Source organism: Leuresthes tenuis, unplaced genomic scaffold, assembly GCF_036924035.1.
Source record: "Leuresthes tenuis unplaced genomic scaffold, fLeuTen1.0.hap1 SCAF_16, whole genome shotgun sequence".
Lineage (NCBI taxonomy): Eukaryota > Metazoa > Chordata > Actinopteri > Atheriniformes > Atherinopsidae > Leuresthes > Leuresthes tenuis.
In genome coordinates this window covers 12,980,891-12,999,275 of record NW_027325370.1, presented here as the reverse complement: position 1 = coordinate 12,999,275, position 18,385 = coordinate 12,980,891, and the positions used below count along the sequence as shown (strand labels likewise).

Genomic DNA, 18,385 nt, shown 5'->3' with positions numbered 1-18,385 from the left:
TAGCTTTAATGAGATCTGAATGTGAAAATGTGAAGAACTGCTAAAGAAGCTGCATGTGTGGGAGTTAAGTCACCTATAACTGTGTGTCCTTGAGCATGACTGTGTGGTTGTGCGCTCAGTTTATATAAAAGTGTCTGTGCACTTTTAGACATTCGCATGTCTAGTTAAGTTTCAACACGAAAGCTTTTGTATATGTCCATAAACAGAGCTACTTTATTCTCAGTATCTCTGCCCACCCCTTCGTAGTGTGTTCTGCTGAGGTGAATCCTCGTGTCTTTGAATAGAAGAGGTCTGTAAGTGTTGTAATCTGCAGATTCCAATTTGCCTGTCTTTGGACAAAGACCTTAAAAGAACATGTGAAGGGATTGTAATGTCCACCATCATGTCTGTGTGTGTGCGTTTGCTCTTTCTTTCTCTCTGTGGGAGCTCTATACTGTGCTTATTTCCCTTCTCATCACCACAGAGGTTTTCCTCAGACAGAGGGCGGAGATTTTTTGTAATGAAATTGCTGTAATTGCTGTCGAAAAGGATTTCAGCTCCACTTAAAGACTTTGACTCTGAGGTTGTTTGGCAGTTCAGAGACATTGAACATTAGGATTTTCCTTGATCTCTGGTACTCATAGCAGATAACTAATTGCTAAACAAAAAAAAAAAAAGATATGTGGGGTCTGACATAGAAATAATGTATTTCACCCCATCGGTGAAGAAAATTGGGTGTGACTGTGAAGCAGAAGCAGAACCAAGCAGAGTCCACTGATTTAACAGTGAAATAATGATATAGTATGTAGAGTATAATCAGAATAAATAAAGTAGCAAAGAAAGATGAAAAATAATAGAAAAATCTAACAATGAAATTATATGATACAAAAAATGGAAATAAACAAGATAAAATGTTGGCATTCCTTTATGCTGCACTTTGCATTCAGATCCCAGTGAGCCAAACACTTAAAAAAAGATGAACTCAAATCGATTTAACACATATATGATATGTGCACTTTGGCCTTTGTCAAGTCAAATGACATTTCCTAACCAAAGTTAGTTTATTGTTGTGGTCTAGGGAATGTAACCCCAGAAAACCTGCAGGTTCCTGTGGGTTATGAACCCAGCAAGCTGTTGTTATATCATTGAGCTTTCAATCACCCCAGATGGAGCTCAAACCTATAATCCCTGCCTTAGGAGACCAGGGCCTTATCCATTAGGCCACTGGGGCCTCCATAAAGAGTTCTTTGACATACATTTCGGACAATGTTGAGACATGAACACCAAATGACATTGGGACCATGAGACAAAAAGCAGCAATGTCATGAAGCAACAATGTCTCGCTGACCTCCAGGAATGGACTCGGCCCACTCCCTTTGTGCCTCTCCTACAAAAAGAAGAGTTATTGATTATAACAAAAGATGGAATCACCTTTTTCAAATAGCTCCCAATGAAGCAATATTTAGAAAAGTAACATTATAATATAGCAAACATGGTAACGTCCTTTAAAAAACAGTAGGACCACGAGACACATGTAATGGAGCAGTATTGTTTGCAAGTTGTTGTTGTCCTCTGCTTTATGGCCCCAGCAACCTTTTTCTGTGCTGCAGAGCTGTCACTCACCCCAGCTGGAATTCAGACCACAATTGTTTGGTCCTGGCTTCATCATTTTTTGCAGAAAGTTCACTTCATAAATTGTAAGCATGGAGTTTGTTGTGATGGGTGTTCCCCTGTCAGTGAAGGTCTAAACAAAGGCAAAAATATGGGTGGCACCGAAATTCCTTTTGAATGTTATAAGTGGTCAGAGAAGGTCGCTGGCAAAGAGACAACAATAAATGGTGAAGACAAATAGAAGAAAAAGAAGTTATAGAAAACATAAAACTTGTAATCTGTAAAGTAGAACAAACTGTGTTTATTGTTCACAGTTACTTTGTCACTGTCTGTCATTAAGGTGGACCAAATACTAGACTTAAAATGTCAAGTTGGCTCCCTGAGTAACTGAAATGTCTTTAAGACTGATCCCCTGCTTTGTTTACAGAGGATGATTCTTAGTTATGGCCCCAACTTATTTCTTCCATGCTGCTCTGCCATCAGCCTCCTTAGCCATGACTCAAACCACAAGTTCTTGGCTAAGGACTACATTTTTTGCACAAAATCACTGCATTACTGTGTTTTAGAGTGACAGGGAGTATTACCCAAATAATGCTCTTTGGCTGTACTAAAAACTGAATGTACATAAATCAGACAACGAGATGAGTAACGTACAGCCTGCAGATAAAGTACATTGTGCTCTTACTACTATCATTGTATTTTAGCAGGATATATCGCTGTTGCACACAATCTGCAGTCCATGGGGATTCTCTCATTGTCATATGGGTAATAGCTGACAAAGATGATGGAACAATTTCATCTGTAAATGTTTTTTGTACGAATCCGATTCAGATTCCTGAGGTATCTGTCCGTCATACGGTTTTTGCAACTTGGATCTGTCATCTAGTTAGGAAAACACAACACCCCAGATGGGACTCGAACCCACAATCCCTGGCTTAGGAGGCCAGTGCCTTATCCATTAGGCCACTGGGGCTGCGGGACCCACTGATCCATGAACTGAACTCGACTCGACTCAGTTCTATAGAACCCTGGTTCTAGTGATGTACTGAAACAATACTGCCTGTGCTCATCAGTTTTCTTGACCTCCAAACTTACAGACACCATATATGTGACACACTGCTGTCACTCACACTATCTTGGATTGAAACCTACAAGCCTTAGATTAGGGTTACAAGTTATTGAAGAAAAGCCTGCTCAACGAATTTAAGCCTCTGAGAGACACGGGTACTACACTGCTAGAGTCACACCAACCAGCTCAGTGCCAAGATAACACTGGGGTTGATTTTCACCTATCCTGCTGGGTTAAGGGCCCATCACTCTGCTGCTTACAAAGTCATAAGGGACTCAGCCAAAATATTTAAATACATGCCTGATCCGGATTTCTTCCTACCTCCAACCTGTCTCTTAATGACTAAATTATTCCGGTTATTCACTCAAACTCCCGGGCTAATATGCATACAGACCACACACACTTGAGTGTAATGAGTCCATTATCCCAGTGATTCAGAGAATGATACTGTGATTGTCTTGATGATAGATGGCAGTTAGAAATAGCATCTGTTTACTGCTCACAAACACACACAGAAATATATATAGGAGACATTTACATGCAAAGTGTTTAGTGAAACGTATCCAGTAGACATAGGAAAGAACATGCACACAAGACTTGTTTAACACAAGCACGTGCAAGAGACTGCAGCTGCACACACATGCAGTCATAAGTAGATCTTTAAACACGAGCACAGATGCACATGCACAGTATGAACAGTTGCAAAAAAATATATCCTACATAAGCCCATTATCAGCGGATGCATACAGTCACTCCATGAGCACAACCTTTCAAATTCATGAGAATAAAAACATCATTTAGTCAAATGGTAAAGCTCTGGCTGGTTTATTAAGTCAGATTGAATCTATTAACTCACACAGAGGTAGAGTCATGTTTTATTCATACAGCAGTCACTTCACGAATAGCTGTACCAGAGCTGGTTAGTCACTACATAGTATTAAGATTACTTGTGATGTTTTTTTTTTTTTTGGGTTTGTTTTTTTTTTGGGCGGGGGTACATGAATGGAGATTTTTCATCTCTATACTGCTGACTGCTTGTGGTAGTTGTCTAAAGTTGATCTACTGCCTTTCTCTGGATAAATGATTATGTAAAAGTAAGGTTTTGTTATGCTTGTGTGTCAGTTTTGGTTTCTTCATAGAAACATAGATTTATTGCACAAATGAAAGCTGCAGCTACAATATATTCACATACATTTCTATTTTCATGTGCCTGATTTTTATTGATCAGTACGCATGTTGAAATTGATACAGCTGCTTCCATACACAACCCAGATAAACGCTTTGTTTTCTAACCGAGTTGAAGGACATTACGGAGCTGAAAAATGGAGCAGCATTTCTCAGACACCCCTCAGCTCAGTGTGCACTGAAAAATAAACTCTTTAGAACACATGTCAGAAGGTTTCACTTTACATATTGTACTTGTTGGCTTATATATTGCATTACTATTGAACACACGGGTTTGGTTTCTGGGCGGTGTGCTGTTGAAAGTACAAAATGCATTGTATGAATTCAAACTAATTCCCTTCTGACTTGACAGGCTATTCTGGGCATTTTTCTAAGCACATCATACAAATGTTTGGTCTCCCATCATCTCAGGAACACAGTGTTAGGTCTGTACTTTGGTATCTGTTACCATAAAGTATTGAGGATAATCCACAAACTTTGAATCTATCCCTAAGAGATAAACAGTTTGATTTTTATTTAATTTGTTTAGGTGACACTTGAAGATATATGATTTCCTCATATGTAACTTGTTCCTGTGCATGTTGCATATTACCCATCTTACCTCTCTTTCTCCGACCTCACCTTCTTTTTTCTGTGAGGAGTTCTGTAATAAACCACAAAAGATTTCAGAGAAATTCTAAAAATCAAAAGATACTTCTTTATTCATTCATTCTTTCAGATCTGTTCCTATCTAGGCCAGCTCTAGGCTGGGGATGTTGCTGATATGTGGATTTCACTGGGACATTAATCTGGCACAGAATCAGGATACTCTATTATTAATTCAAAAGGAGCCGGTCCCCAACAGTGACTCTACCATTGCTTGTCAATATTCAAATCAAACTGTAGCTCGCTGCTCATCCCACATTTCAGAAAACTGCAAATAAAGATGGGCTTTTTCCCTGGAAGGTCTTTAATTTGCTCTTTGCAAGCAGACTAATTTGGCAAAATGTAAAGTATAGCTGTAAGCCACATTTGTAATGTGAAAACTTTTTAAATGTCTCCAGCTGCTAAAAATTACTTTAGAAGAATAGTTGGAAGACCTTGTTAAATGTCCTTGCAAATGTTAAGTAGTTACCAAGACTTAAAAAAAGCATGAATAAGTGGCTCAGAGCTGGAGGGTTTTCTACTCTTTCTGGACAGAGTTGGTAAATTTGTATAATTGCAGCGTTGTTTTGGCAACAACAACCTCTGACAACAGTGGACATGCCGTAAATTTACCCTCGAGAGGTTTCTGGAGTTAATATCAGAGGTTATCTTTAGCCTGGAGCCTGTAATTAAGCTAAAATCCACTAGCATCAAATTTCTTCCATTTCCCTTAAGTATTAATTTGCTCCAGTCTGACCTGCCCTCTATATTCTAGTGCTGTGTTTCTTAATACTCCCCCCTGGTTCTTACTGTGTGTCATAGCTTTATGATATAGCTTTCAAGACATTTGAGAGAAGTTTTTATTTCTGTAATTTGGGTGGTGTTTTTACAAGTGACCTGGGAATCGAACTCTATGCTTCTGCTCACTTAAAGTTAGACTGAGTAAAAACTAAATAAAAGGCCTCAATGAAAGCACTAAAAGTTGCCTGCATTTTTTTCAGTGAGCTGACTTTTTGGACTAAATTTATCATTATGTCATGAAATTATCTCGATGTCTTTTATTGCCTCTATTTTCAGCCCTGAGCAGATGTATATTTCTCACAGCATTCCTTTCACTTTAGCAGCTTTAAGGAGTTTAATCCACAAAGGCACACTTGACTTGGAAACCAGAAGCAGATGGGATCAACAGTGCTAGACTAACTCTGACCATTAATTTACCTCATTAGCTGTAGATTAGGGCAAGCTGGAGCTGGATACGAGGACGTGTGGATGTAGTGGATACTCCAAAGGTTTATTTAAGATTGTTCCCAGCAATACCCGCGTGTGCTTATGTTATTGTTATTTCTCATGTATTTTCACTTGACTGCCAAATCAATGTATTGGTCTTGCAAAAAAAGGCACCTCAGACGTGTTTATTGTTTTTGCCACAGAGGGTTTAAACCCTGGTTCTCATGTTGAAAAACTGTTGAATTCCTTTCCTATTTAAAGCAAAGTATATTCCTAATTCGACTGAGAAGACAATAGATTGATCGATCAGATTAGTTCTTCATGTCCACCAAAAGAAAATATTTGATTCTCAACCTTTGATGTTACCAAAATGATGTTCCCATGGCCACATAAAGAAGAAGAAACCACAAGAATGTGATTCTCTCCGTTTTGTCAGTGATGGAAAGATCAGACAAGTGCCACAAAAGGTTAAAAGTCGGACTTCCTTTTCCTGTTTAAAAACGAGAGGATGTAGAGTGACAGATATGGGGTTTAATCATCAAGCTTGGCTTTAAAGCAGTATTCCTTCATGAAACTGACCCTCAGAGCTGACTGTAAATCACGGTCCTGACTATCCATAACCTTCACAGAACAGCTACTTTTTTCATGGCTGCCAATTTGTAAAATGTAGGGATATTTTTATGGCTAGTTTTCCTCACTCATGCTGTATGGCTGTATGTATACACTTTGAGGCTGAGCCAAGAAGTAAAAGCCAAAGACTGCAGCAATTTTTCACTCGGGTGTGGACATTTGTAAGCTCTAGCAAAGCGTTGACTTATTTATCTTTTGCTGCAGTAACTACTCTGTGAGGGAACCTTAATATGATTTCCCTGAGAGTCCCCAGTCAAGCCTCTGATTGTTTCTACTGGGCACAAATCCACTGCAGTGTCATAAACATCAAGTCTTAGCCTCAGTGGCAGAACAGTGACATACGATATTGAAACAAAATCTAAAGCACGCTTGAAAAGTGGATTCAGTTAACAAATACCAGCCTGGTTTATGGTATACTCAAAGTTTCTTCCAAGTTTTGGTGTCATTTACATCCATCACTGCTTCTGTCTTCTGCTGAAGCTTAAAGTCTGAGTAAAACATAAAGAAATCCTGAGTTTGTCATGTTATGGAAAAATGTCACCAAACTATGACCAAATGTATGAAAGTAGCTCTCAAAAATGTAAAAAAATAAAAATAAATAAATTGCAGCTGTCTCTGATCTGCTTAGTTGTGAAATCACTAACACACACACACTGCAGATCGCCTTCCAAATGTTGACAAAAGCTACCAACATACTGAGTTTTACTGAGGCTTGATTTGATTAAGCATTAGTCACTATATTTCAATGGTTTTGCTTCAGTTTTGCTCTCTCCTCTTATTTGTTTCTATGAAAGCTGGTACCTTATTACCACAACACAGCATAATGAAATAAACGTGTATGTAACAGAAAAAGCTGCTTTTTTTAATTAATCAGACAAACAGATTACCTATTTCGATGAATTTACTAAAGAATGATTGTCTCAAGGGTTTTAGGAAACTAACATAGTTAAAAACAGAGCAGAGGTTCCTGCAATATTGTTGCTTTGCTTATATATTGGGTTGTGAAAAAGTTATCAAAAGAAAATAATCCTGAAATAGGTTTAAAAGATTTAGAAGAGAGAGAAGACCAAGTATGATAGCTACTCACTTTCAAAGTCTGTCAATGTAGCCATGAGCAAAGGTCTTAAACAACTTTGTTGAGCATCGAGTGTAACTGTGTGAACGTAAAGAAAAGAAAACAACCAGCAAACCTCCTCCCAGACAAATGGAAATGAAAAAATAAATTAGATTAAACGTAAACAGTGAATGGATTGTATTGTGCGTAAATGTTGCTGCATGGTGACCCAAACCGAACAGTCTGATGATGATGATGAATAATCATTCATGGAAAGGTCAAAGGTTGAACTGTCCACGTGGGTCTGCTCTGCTGGTGACACAGTCCAGGCGTAGTGTCTCTGTGTGTTTGGCTCTTGTTCTGCTGTGGTATGGGTGTGCGTGAGAGGATTTAAGTCAAAGTGGAACAGTAAAAAGCAATAAAAAGACTGTTTGTGTCTGTATTTTTTACTTTTTTTTTTTATTTTTATAGTGCTTCCAAAACTGTGGTCAAGCCCTCTCCCAAGAAGTGATGAATTTGACAGGTCGCAAGATGATTCATATTATTTAAAGAAAAAAATGTTACTATGATTTAATGACTGGCAATGCCAGCATCAGAGTGCAGAGATCAGACCACAAAGTGGTCAGTTGTGAAGACTTGGTGTTAGGGGGAAAAAAATGAATGCTGGATTTCAGAATTCATTTTGTATCCTCCATCTGCTAAATCTAGCAATGCGACAGTGGAAAGAAAACCATGTCAGAATTTCAAACACCGTGATTATTCATTGTGAATTCTGCCATTCTGTCACAGCAAGAGGTTAAAACACCAGAGACACTCTATCCAACACAGTTAGTCACTTTAGTGGTGTGATCTTGGCATGGAAAATCACAGACAGACAGGGAGATTTAGATAGCTAACACTCATGTATGCGGACATGCGTGTTGGAAAAAATGTTTTTGTGTGCTCACGTCTCCACATGAGTGCCCATCTGTGGGCTGATGGGCTTTGTTCCCAGGCTTCTGCAGACCTACCACTGTAATTGCACCAGTAATTGGTGAAGTGATAACCCCATTTCCACAGGAAATGTGCCCCGGTTTCCTTGCGCCCCCCCCCCTTTCTTTAATACAGCCCCCCCCCACCCCCTCTGGTGGTGGAGCCAAGAAAGTCCTCCCTTTGGGAACGTTGCACCAGACAGCTGAAGTTCCCTGGGGGTCAGTGAGCAGACAAGCAGACGGACAGAGACAGATGCACAAGAAGAAACACACAAAAAAAGAGTACACTCAAAGTGTAGTTTCCTAATGCTGTCAGATAGACAATGCTTTAGGCTGTCAGAGAATAATTGGATAGATTAATGATAAGTGTAGCTTGTGTGCATGTGTTTGTGTGTGTATGCAGATGTAGATCTGGCAATAAGGAAAATAACAAACTTGGACTCATGTGAGAGAGATAACATTTGAAATGGCATCAGCAGCAGAACAAAGGCATTCCTGCATCATGCCCCCTTTCAGTTTGACCCTATTTGTCACTCATATTTCAGTGTTCAAACTTCTGCTCAAAATATGTTGGAAGCCTTGCTTTCAGATTGCAAACTTACTTTCTTAAAACTCGTCACTGTTCATAAAGTGTGAAATAATTGAGCACACCTGCCCATCGGTCTGCAGACCAGGACATCGCCTCAGCCCTGATTTGTGCTTGTGATGCCAGCATGGAAAAGCTGTGCTGATGTTCATCAAACTGTATGCCAAATTCATTATTTCCTGTCACACTTCTTTCCTCTGCTGGGCCTGTGTTTTTGGTATCTCACTCGGACAATTATAAGTGAGCTCAGAGCTGGTCATATGCACGAGAGCACATCTTGAATATCACAGAGAAATGATTATAAGATGGAACTCAAACATAGACATATGATATTCGTCTAAATCTTCCCAAACGTGTTGACTGTTCAGTTTTAACATAATTTATTGTTGATTTCTAATGAAATAACAAGGAAAACTTATATCACTGCCTAAATTGGTTTTGAACAAAAGTTCCAAAAGACAAATGCTATGACAAAAAAATATATACATCACAACAACAAAGGTGCTGGCATGGATTCTTCTGATTAGAGCAACACAATGGCATGTTTACAGTTCAGTCTGGCCGACCCCCTTTATACATAAGGTTGTTCACCAGTTGTTTGTCTTCAAACCAGTTGCCACCTATTACCAGAGTACGATAACTCACACCTTAGAACAGGCTGAACTTTGCCAAGGCGAGGGCAGAAATAGAGGTATGAGATCATTGTAGTTTTCATTAAACTTGATGGAGAGGTGGAGCATGGGTAAAGGAGGAAACCAGTAAATGTTCCAGACAACTTTCTTTAAAATTGAAAAAGTGGGGCACTGGTCCAGGCAGCAGATGGGATCTGGTGTAGAAGTTTCAGACTGGAGCTGCTGTACACTCTACGTATTTAAACAGTCGAGGCAGACACCTGCTCGCTGATCAGAAACAACTTGCAGCTTGATTTTTGATCAGATTCAGATTCTATAACATTTATCCATCTTGACTTTGACTTTCTTGTGTGATACACTGCTCAGCTGTTACTTGAAATCAAATCAGAGTGCAATGAATTGATTTGAAAGTCACTACTTTTGTATCATATGATTGCTATTTGCACCGCGCACCAAATGACATAAAGCAGACAGAGCTGATGATTAGTTTAAGATAAACTGTTTCCAAGTGCTTGCTCAGAGAGAATTGTTGAGTTGTTACGTAAAGTACCTCGAGATGCCTTTTTGTTGTGAATTAGTGCTATGTAATCTGAATTCAGCCGATGTGTCATGGAAACTTAGTAGCTCTGCTTTTGTGCATTTCTATCTGTCAGACTTATGTAAAAAGCAGCATAGGGCAGATCTGTAGCAGGTTTTACATTTGGAATAACTGCCACGAGTCTGAAAGCATTAATTTGCCAACTAGTTAATAAACAGAAGCGCCATCTTGGATCATTTACCTGCACTGTTGGATTGAGCCTTTTTGCTCATATGCAGGTGTCTGCGTTCAGGGGTGTGCCAGCACACAGAAACATTTGAAGTCTGTGCACGCATGTGTGTGTGTAGGAGTGAATGTTGTGCATTGCAGGAATGTTCTTAGCTGCATCACACGCCACACATTTGCTGTAATCACATCGAGGTCCATCAGAGCTCCCATGACCAGCAACTTTTAATCTAATGTTCACCATGGATAAAAATACCTACCCACTGACAAACACACATGCTCATCCGCTCACACATAAATGAACATTATGTCAACAAAACACCTAGACAAGCAAACATGGTCAGACAGAAACTTGCTAATATAAAGGAACCATTCATGCGCAGACATTTTCTGTGTGCATGCATTCATGGGCCTGTAGGATTATGTCTTAGCATGTCTGTTCCTTTACATCTTAACCTTTCCCGTCTTTGATTCCCAGTGACAGGAGTCAGAGGCCAATTGGCTCCGATCAGAGGTCAGGACCCTCATTGACCCTCCTGTCAGCTTGACGCTGATAAGAGTGGCTGCACTCACTCAGCAAGCGCGTGTGTGTGCACTTACAAGTGTGTGAACAGATTGAGCTGCTCTCAGTGACCAGCACAAGCAAGTTGTGTTTGCTGTCACAACCGCGTTACCCTCATTTTCTCTGTTTTATCGAACTTCTCATTAAACTGAGCTCAACCTTTAAGAAATTCGGACGAAGGCTGTGCGCTGCTACCACGAAAAAAAGGAAGAAATTTCACAGTGAAAATATTAAATGTGAAGCACAGCTCTCCCTCTACGGGATTTACCACATAGAAGAAAAGTAGTGGTTGCAAGGGGTCTCGTGCTGTGCTCAGTGTTTTGTGTCACCCAGTAGGAGTCATCCACAACAATAGCTAATAGTCATACTCAGTGTTTTGCTATGGAAACTCATCATCAAAAGCTTTCAACATTCATCTGAGCTTGACATTTTCATCACTTTGTAAAAGGAGACGTTTGGATCTTGCATACTGGCAGGAGAATGAAAGTCAGGGAACACTGTAGAAGTCATTATATGGCCACTCAGTGAAATTACAAGCTGCTGGCTAGTTTGAGGAAAAACCTTTTTTTGAAGAAATATACTGAGCAGTAAGCATATGTTACACAGCTTCTTCACAGATGGCAATTATGGCCACTTTTAAAAACAGTCCTTCCCACCGTAGAAAGATGTGTTTGATATTTCTCTAATATTCTTTTCTGTATGTCCTTTGTGCCATAGAATAACCTCCTATTTCGGTATGAAAGTATTCTTCCAGCTTTCACTGCGTTTTGAAGCATTGAGAAATGTGAGCTGTTTAAAAAAAAAAAAGAAAAATCAATTTCAATCCAGAGATTTTGAAAAGGCTGCAGAGTAAGAGGATGGATTGCCTCTAGGTCAGTTAAAATCATTAAAAACTGCCAGTGACGGAAGCTGAATCTTTCACTCTCAACACTTTCACTTCTCAAAGCATCCATTCAGAAGTAATTCTGGACTGTGAGGAGAATAGGTTGACCTTCATGACTTTGTTTGGTCAATAATGGCAGAAGATTCGAGTCTTGGCAGCTTTGTGTGTATTCACAGTCTGTTGAATGCAAAAAGACAAGCCTCGGGCCACAGATGATAGTTTTTGTATCTTGACTACGTCTAAATGTGTGTGGTGAGTGGTAGTCTTTAATCTGCCTGTGTTCGTCTGTGCTTATGCGCCCCCCCTTATTAACAAAATGGCTTTGATGTCTTGGAAACACTCCATTACTCCAAACTGCTGTGTGTGTGTGTGTGGTAGTCGAAGTGTTGATGAGAGGTGTTGGCCAAATCATTCATCTGTGTTTGTGTGAGACGTAGGTGGTGGCGGGCGGAGGGTTAGGAAGTAAGGCCAACAGACACCCCTCGACAACTCCCCCCCCCCACACACACACAAATTATGTCGGCATGGCTGCAGTAACCAAGGCAACTGTCCCAAGAGTTAGGGTGGAGTGGGTGCAGCTGGTGTTTCATGACTGAGTAAAGGGTGAGTGTGTCTTTGTGAGTGTGTGATAGAGAAGAGAATGTTTTTAATACTGAATAAGAGCCATTCCTCCTTGTAGGGTCAAAATGGAAGATGGGTGAAGGGGCCAAGGTTTTCCAAATATTCTATGTATGCCTGCACTTGCATGTGATGGTGTGTGCAACATAAAGAAAGCACGACAGAATGTGTAACCACACGGAGAACTGTGTGGATGTGCGATCTAAATTTGTTTCAGTGACTCTGACTCATTGATTGCAGCCACTTTTCATCTTTGCAAATGTGCACTTTTATTTCTGTGTAAGTGTTGACAAAGCCAATATAGGTTCCCTTTGTGAGGTTAGTTTCATCCTACTTGCTATAATTCCGATTTAATGAACTCCAAGATGAGAATGGGAGCTGTATTTCAGCCTGTTTGACGCGATGGGAACCCGTGATGGTAACAGATGCTGAATGTTGCTGGTGTTTTCACTGCAGAGGTGGTTTCACATTCAATTAAGCTGAGTTTTTCCCCTCATATTGAATTAAACAAGGTCACGCTGCTCTGTGCTGGCGCACACACTGTAATTCGGGTGAAGTGCTGGATGCGTGAGTAGGCAGAGGAAGACATGAATTCCACCAGGGTTTGATTTCCTGTGAAGAGGGTGGCTCATAGAAACAACCTTCCTTCAAATGGAAGCTGTAGATATGAAAAGTTGAATATGTGCTTGAAATTCAAGTAGTTTAGGCCTTGTAAACACTGTTGGCCAACAACAACTGCGCATGAAAGGTCTTTCTAAAAAATGTTGAATGATTTTCTGCTTCGTTTCTAGTCTTCACAATTCAACTCAAGCTGAAAAACATTGGGCGCTATCAAGAATAGCACATTCAAATGACAGCACAAATATGTTTGAAAGCACCACAGAACTAAAACAAACTAAATATTACACTGAACAAATTGCCTATGCAGAAGGTTCACTGGTTTATTTTGTAAAGATCCACCAACTGTTGTCTGATAATGATCCCTCACATAGTTACTGTTTTGCACACATGTTAGCATACCAATATTACTCAAACTCTATTTGTCCATTGGCTTTGTTTACACAGGCAAAATATTCTGATATTAACCCGATTAAGACCTGACTCTGAATAAGACACTGCCAGCATAGCTTGATCACCTTAACCCGATTAAGGTCACATTCACAGTAAGCGATAATTGGATTAGGCCATGTGGAGTATGCTGATCTTCATAATATAATGTCGTTGAGCACACTACTGAATCTCAATATTTTGCCCCACCAGAGTGTCACGGCATTTTGCGACACCCGCTGCTGCTTTACAACGCAGGCTGTAGCAGGCCAGAGTTGCACGGCCTGCTTATTATGAGTAACTTTTGGCTTTTTCTTTTTTAAGAGCACCGACAGTTTGTTTTAAGCTTCTTTTCATATTGTTTCGGTCATAAGATCTGACAACGCCTACTCCAGGCGTTTGGAATTCAGTGCAGAACAGGAAGGCTGCGGTTTAAAAAGAAAACAAACTTTTGGCTGAGCGAAAAACCACAGTAGACTCATGCTCCATGTCATACTATTGAACCTTTGCAAACATTGCGTTTGCGTGGGGGCTCATACAACGGGCATTAATAATTAATTGGACAAGTAAATGGAAATATGAATCGAATATCCTATCTGCAACTCATGCAAACACTTTAATCAGAACGTTTTCTTATTTAGGTTAAGGTCAGTAGTTGGAATTTTCCTGTTCATGCAAAGGCATTGAAGGCAAAGGATGGTATGTATCATTAGTATGCCTCCTTATCCCTCTGAAATCCATAGACTAACGTAAAGCCGTTGGATTTTGGTAGCGGTCTTGAACATCCTTTCTCGTTGGATCAGAATGATTACCGTTGCTGTTTTGGGGGGGAAACTTCTGGTTATCTTCTGTAACTGAACTTGTGTTAAGAGGACGACAGCAGAAGAAAATTTAACTTTGAGTGACTTGGAGTTAGGTAATTAGATAACACTGATTACATATTGATCTTGTAGGCAGGTAGCTCAACTCAACATTTCAGTTAGAATCCGTATTTAAGAAGTATTTGGACATGTAAACATGAGAAATTAAGAAAAAAAAACAAAAGTTTAAACATGATTTTATTAACTGAGTTGAAAAAGAAACTGACATTTTTAACAAAAACTTCATGAGACATTTTCTGTTCAGCTTTGCACATTTTTATGAGTTGTTCGGAGGAAGGTTCCAGTTGAGTAATTTGTGCTCATCATGTGAATCATGATGATTCAAAACAAAATCAAAAACTTTGAACACAGCTAACACAGAAACCTAGATTCTGTTGAATTTATAATGCTGCTGATGCACCCTTCTGGGATTAATAAAGTCTAAATCTGTGTGAAACAAAACAATTTACCTCCCTGGTGCTTTGCTGAACAATAACAAATTACCCAGCGAGATTTCACACTGAGCTAAGCATAAGTTTTCTGCTATCCACCTTTGGTGTGTGCAAGACCATTTCTCTCCTGCTGTGACTGTTTCCCCGTTACAGATTATTTCTACATTTCTATTGAGTCATGTCTTCCTCTCTTTTTGTATAAACTCATTTCCTTTCTGCTCATCCATCTCTTGTGTTTTTGTCTGACTGTCAGCATGTTGTGGTTCTTCTAATTTCAGTCCTCAGCATCGATCTTTCTTTCTGTCCACCCTGTCCTCTTTTTTTCCAGCCTGTTTTCTCAACTTTTACCACTTTCTCTACCTTTCCTCTGATATTGTAATGGTTTCTCCCTCTCCCAGTCAGTCTGTCAGCCCGCTCTTTTCCTCGCTCATCATCTGTCCAATCATCATTTTTCACCTTGTCATCAAAGCATTTTACCTCACTCATCTTGCCTTTTGTCTCTTTTATCGTCTGCCTCTCTAACCCATCTTCCTCTCTTCTTCCTCCATCCGCGTATCTGTCTGTCATTTTGCACTTCGTTATTGCGCTACGGTTTTCCACACTGCCCTCGGCGATTCTTCACCTCCACCCTTCTTTCTCGTTTGACTCCACTTCCTCCTCAATCTATCCTTCTGTCCATCATTTCTCCCGTGGAGTCATCAAAACTGTTTTTTTACAAGCGCACTCTCCTCCATCTTTTATAACCTATCTTGCCCAATCCCTCTGTCTTTTCATTTTTCCTCTTCTTCCCGCTCATCCTCACCATTATCTATCATTATTTATTCGTTTCCTTCTCAGAATTTCTCCATCAGAGTCTGTTTAGCCCCTCCCAACTCCCTCCCTATCTCATCTGTCCATCATCAAACCATGTTTTGACATTTTTCCCATTCTCATCTCGTAGCTGTCCTAACCCATCTGTCTATTTTCTTCTCGTTCTCACCTTGGCTTATCATTTTTCTCATCTTCCTCTCCAGTTGTTCCTCCCTCCTCCTCCTCTCCTAATCATTGTTATTTTCTCTGGGTGTCTAAAGTTTAAAACAGTGCTACGATGCCATAAAACCAAGTCTTGGTTTCATACTTCAATTTCAAGTAAATTTTTCATTTATTATAAAAAAAAAGAAAGAAAGAAAAGTGGACCTTAGAACTATTTGGTTTTATTAGGATTATATAATTTCACATCAGGACTGTGGAGCTCGTATTGAAGCCTTTAACAACATTGCATCTTGAAGTGTATTTTGAATAATTGGATATCAACATCAACACCACTAGCTTGCTGAAATGTTTGACCACTCTTCCATGCCAAATACCCTCAGTTGAGAGATGTTTGAAGATTTTCTTACATGTAATGCCTCTTTAAACCCCCCACACTCCTCCTTTAACATTTCAATGGGAATTAAATCCTTGTTTTATCCAGGCCATTCCATACCTCTTCAGTTCTTCTTTTTGAGCCATTCCTTTGCGGATTTGCTTGGCATCATTATGCTGCCAAAAAGCCTACTTCTTGTTTCAGCCTCAAATTTTAAACAAATGACCTTACATCATCATCAAGCTCTAAAGAAAACCCCAAAATCATAAAATTTTTCACTCCAGCCTCACAGTTGGTATGAGATTCCTTTCCTAAAAAGCTGCACCAAAGATGTCTACTGTTACTGTTGCCAGACTAATGTTCTTTTTGGACATCAAAGGCTTTTTTCCTGGCTGGCCTGCCATGTGGGTCAAATATGTACAATATTTTTCTGTTTGTAGATGCTCACATGTTTATAGCAGCAGTAGCTGCAGGGTTTTTTGGGCTGGGTTTGGTATTGGCATTCAGTCATGTATGCATGGTCTACATCACTCATAGATGGTTTTCATTTTTTAACAGTGAAATAATTCATTTCACATGGACTCAGGTGGCAAAACTGGGGGTACTACTCACAGGGTTTGGTTTTCCTTAGCTCCTATAGATAATTAGATGTCAGGTATTTTACAGTATATAACAAAACAGAGGATTCACCTGTTATTGTGAACCTGAACCCACAATTCCTAGGGATTTGAGGGTGTGATGAATGTTAAACAATGAAAATAACAGCAAAGGGTCAATGTTACGTACTAATTCCTTGAATATGTCACCTTTATCTGTGTTGCTTGCTCAGATACGATGAAGAATAAGACAGATTTTTTTCACTTGACTGTACAATATCTACCGACCAGGAACTGTAAAGAAAAGTCACATGGGCTCACAGCATGGTACTTCTTAATTGGTTCCCGTTGTGGAAACCTGTCAACCCGTCATTTGGATGAATCTGGAAAAGGTCAAAACAAGTCAGACTCAAGTTTCTGTAAATTTAGTCAAGCACCACAGACTCCCACACTCTTTGTTGTCTGTTACCAGCAATAAGAACATGAAGAAGTAGCTGCTAATGAACGTCCACCCATCCATTTTCTATACCTGCTGAATTTCTAACACATCTGTAAATGTTGCACATGTGACCTTATACACACGTTGCCGTGGAGATGTCCAAAGCCTGCTTAATGGCAATTTTAGTGAGAGAAAATCCATTTACTAACTGAAATGGAGTGAATGTTAAAGGTTGAGAGCCCTTACCTGAGCAACCCTGAAGCCTAATGACTACATGTAGATAGTCAGATATTAAGTTTTTTAATTGTGGTAAAGAAATGTCTGTCATGTACTGATCTGAAAGCCTGAAAATACAGTATGTTGACTCCACAGTGGTGGGTGGGCATATGGTTAAAAGACTACTGTTTTGATTTTGAAAAGTATGTAGGGAAATAATTTTAACTCAAATCTTTTGCCTATGTTTTGGTAGGTGGTGGGATGTCAGTCCATCCAGTTACATCTTCTTCATCTTCAGTTATGCACAATATGTTGCAAAGACTTTACATCAACATCTTTCTTTTTTTCCAGTGTGTTCAGGGAACAGGGACCTGCTTTCTCAGCACAAGTTGTTTAGTGTCACCAGACTTTAAATAGTTGTATTGTCACCTGGAAAAAACAACTATACACTTGAGCTGCTGCAAATTTGCTTCAGCTGACGATGGCCTTTCTCTCACCTCAGTCTGCTGTTTGGCATGTCTATATCTGTCCTTGCATATTATATGCAGCCTGTCATCATTTTATGGTTCTACACACAACAGTGTCCTACTTCTCTCCATGCCTGTCAATTTGGTCTTTTTTTTCTTCTGCTTTTTTTTCTTTTTCTTGTGTCTTCATATGACCTCGGCCATTTTTTGTGTAATGCTACACACTCCGACACACACATAGAGAGCATTTTAGAGAACAGATACAAAGTTTGAGTTATTCAGAATAACTGATGACTTTTTATATATATATATATATATATATATATATATATATATATATGTTTTCGATGCATTGATGTTAAAGCAGAATTCCCAGATTAATTCTAGGCCTACTAAGATGGCGCTTGTGTCCTGCTGTGCTGTTTTTTTCACTTCTGAGTCAAACTGGGGAATGCAACAAATAAGCAAAAACACAATGACATCTCATTGTTTCGAGAAGAAGCTAAACAGGTTTGAACTTTTTTCACATTGCGTTGAAATCTGATCGAGACAGATTCGTCAGTATTCCC

General features: G+C 39.5%; 1 protein-coding gene and 1 non-coding gene across 4 annotated transcripts in view; one reads left to right on the top strand and one right to left on the bottom strand.

The window, feature by feature from the left end:
- sema3h (sema domain, immunoglobulin domain (Ig), short basic domain, secreted, (semaphorin) 3H) overlaps positions 1 to 18,385 on the top strand; it is a 54,919-nt gene that overhangs the window by 2,665 nt on the left and 33,869 nt on the right. The gene's annotated exons all lie outside the window — the stretch shown is intronic.
- Positions 2,491 to 2,563, bottom strand: trnar-ccu (transfer RNA arginine (anticodon CCU)). Its single transcript has one exon. It is a non-coding gene; the product is annotated as a tRNA-Arg (tRNA).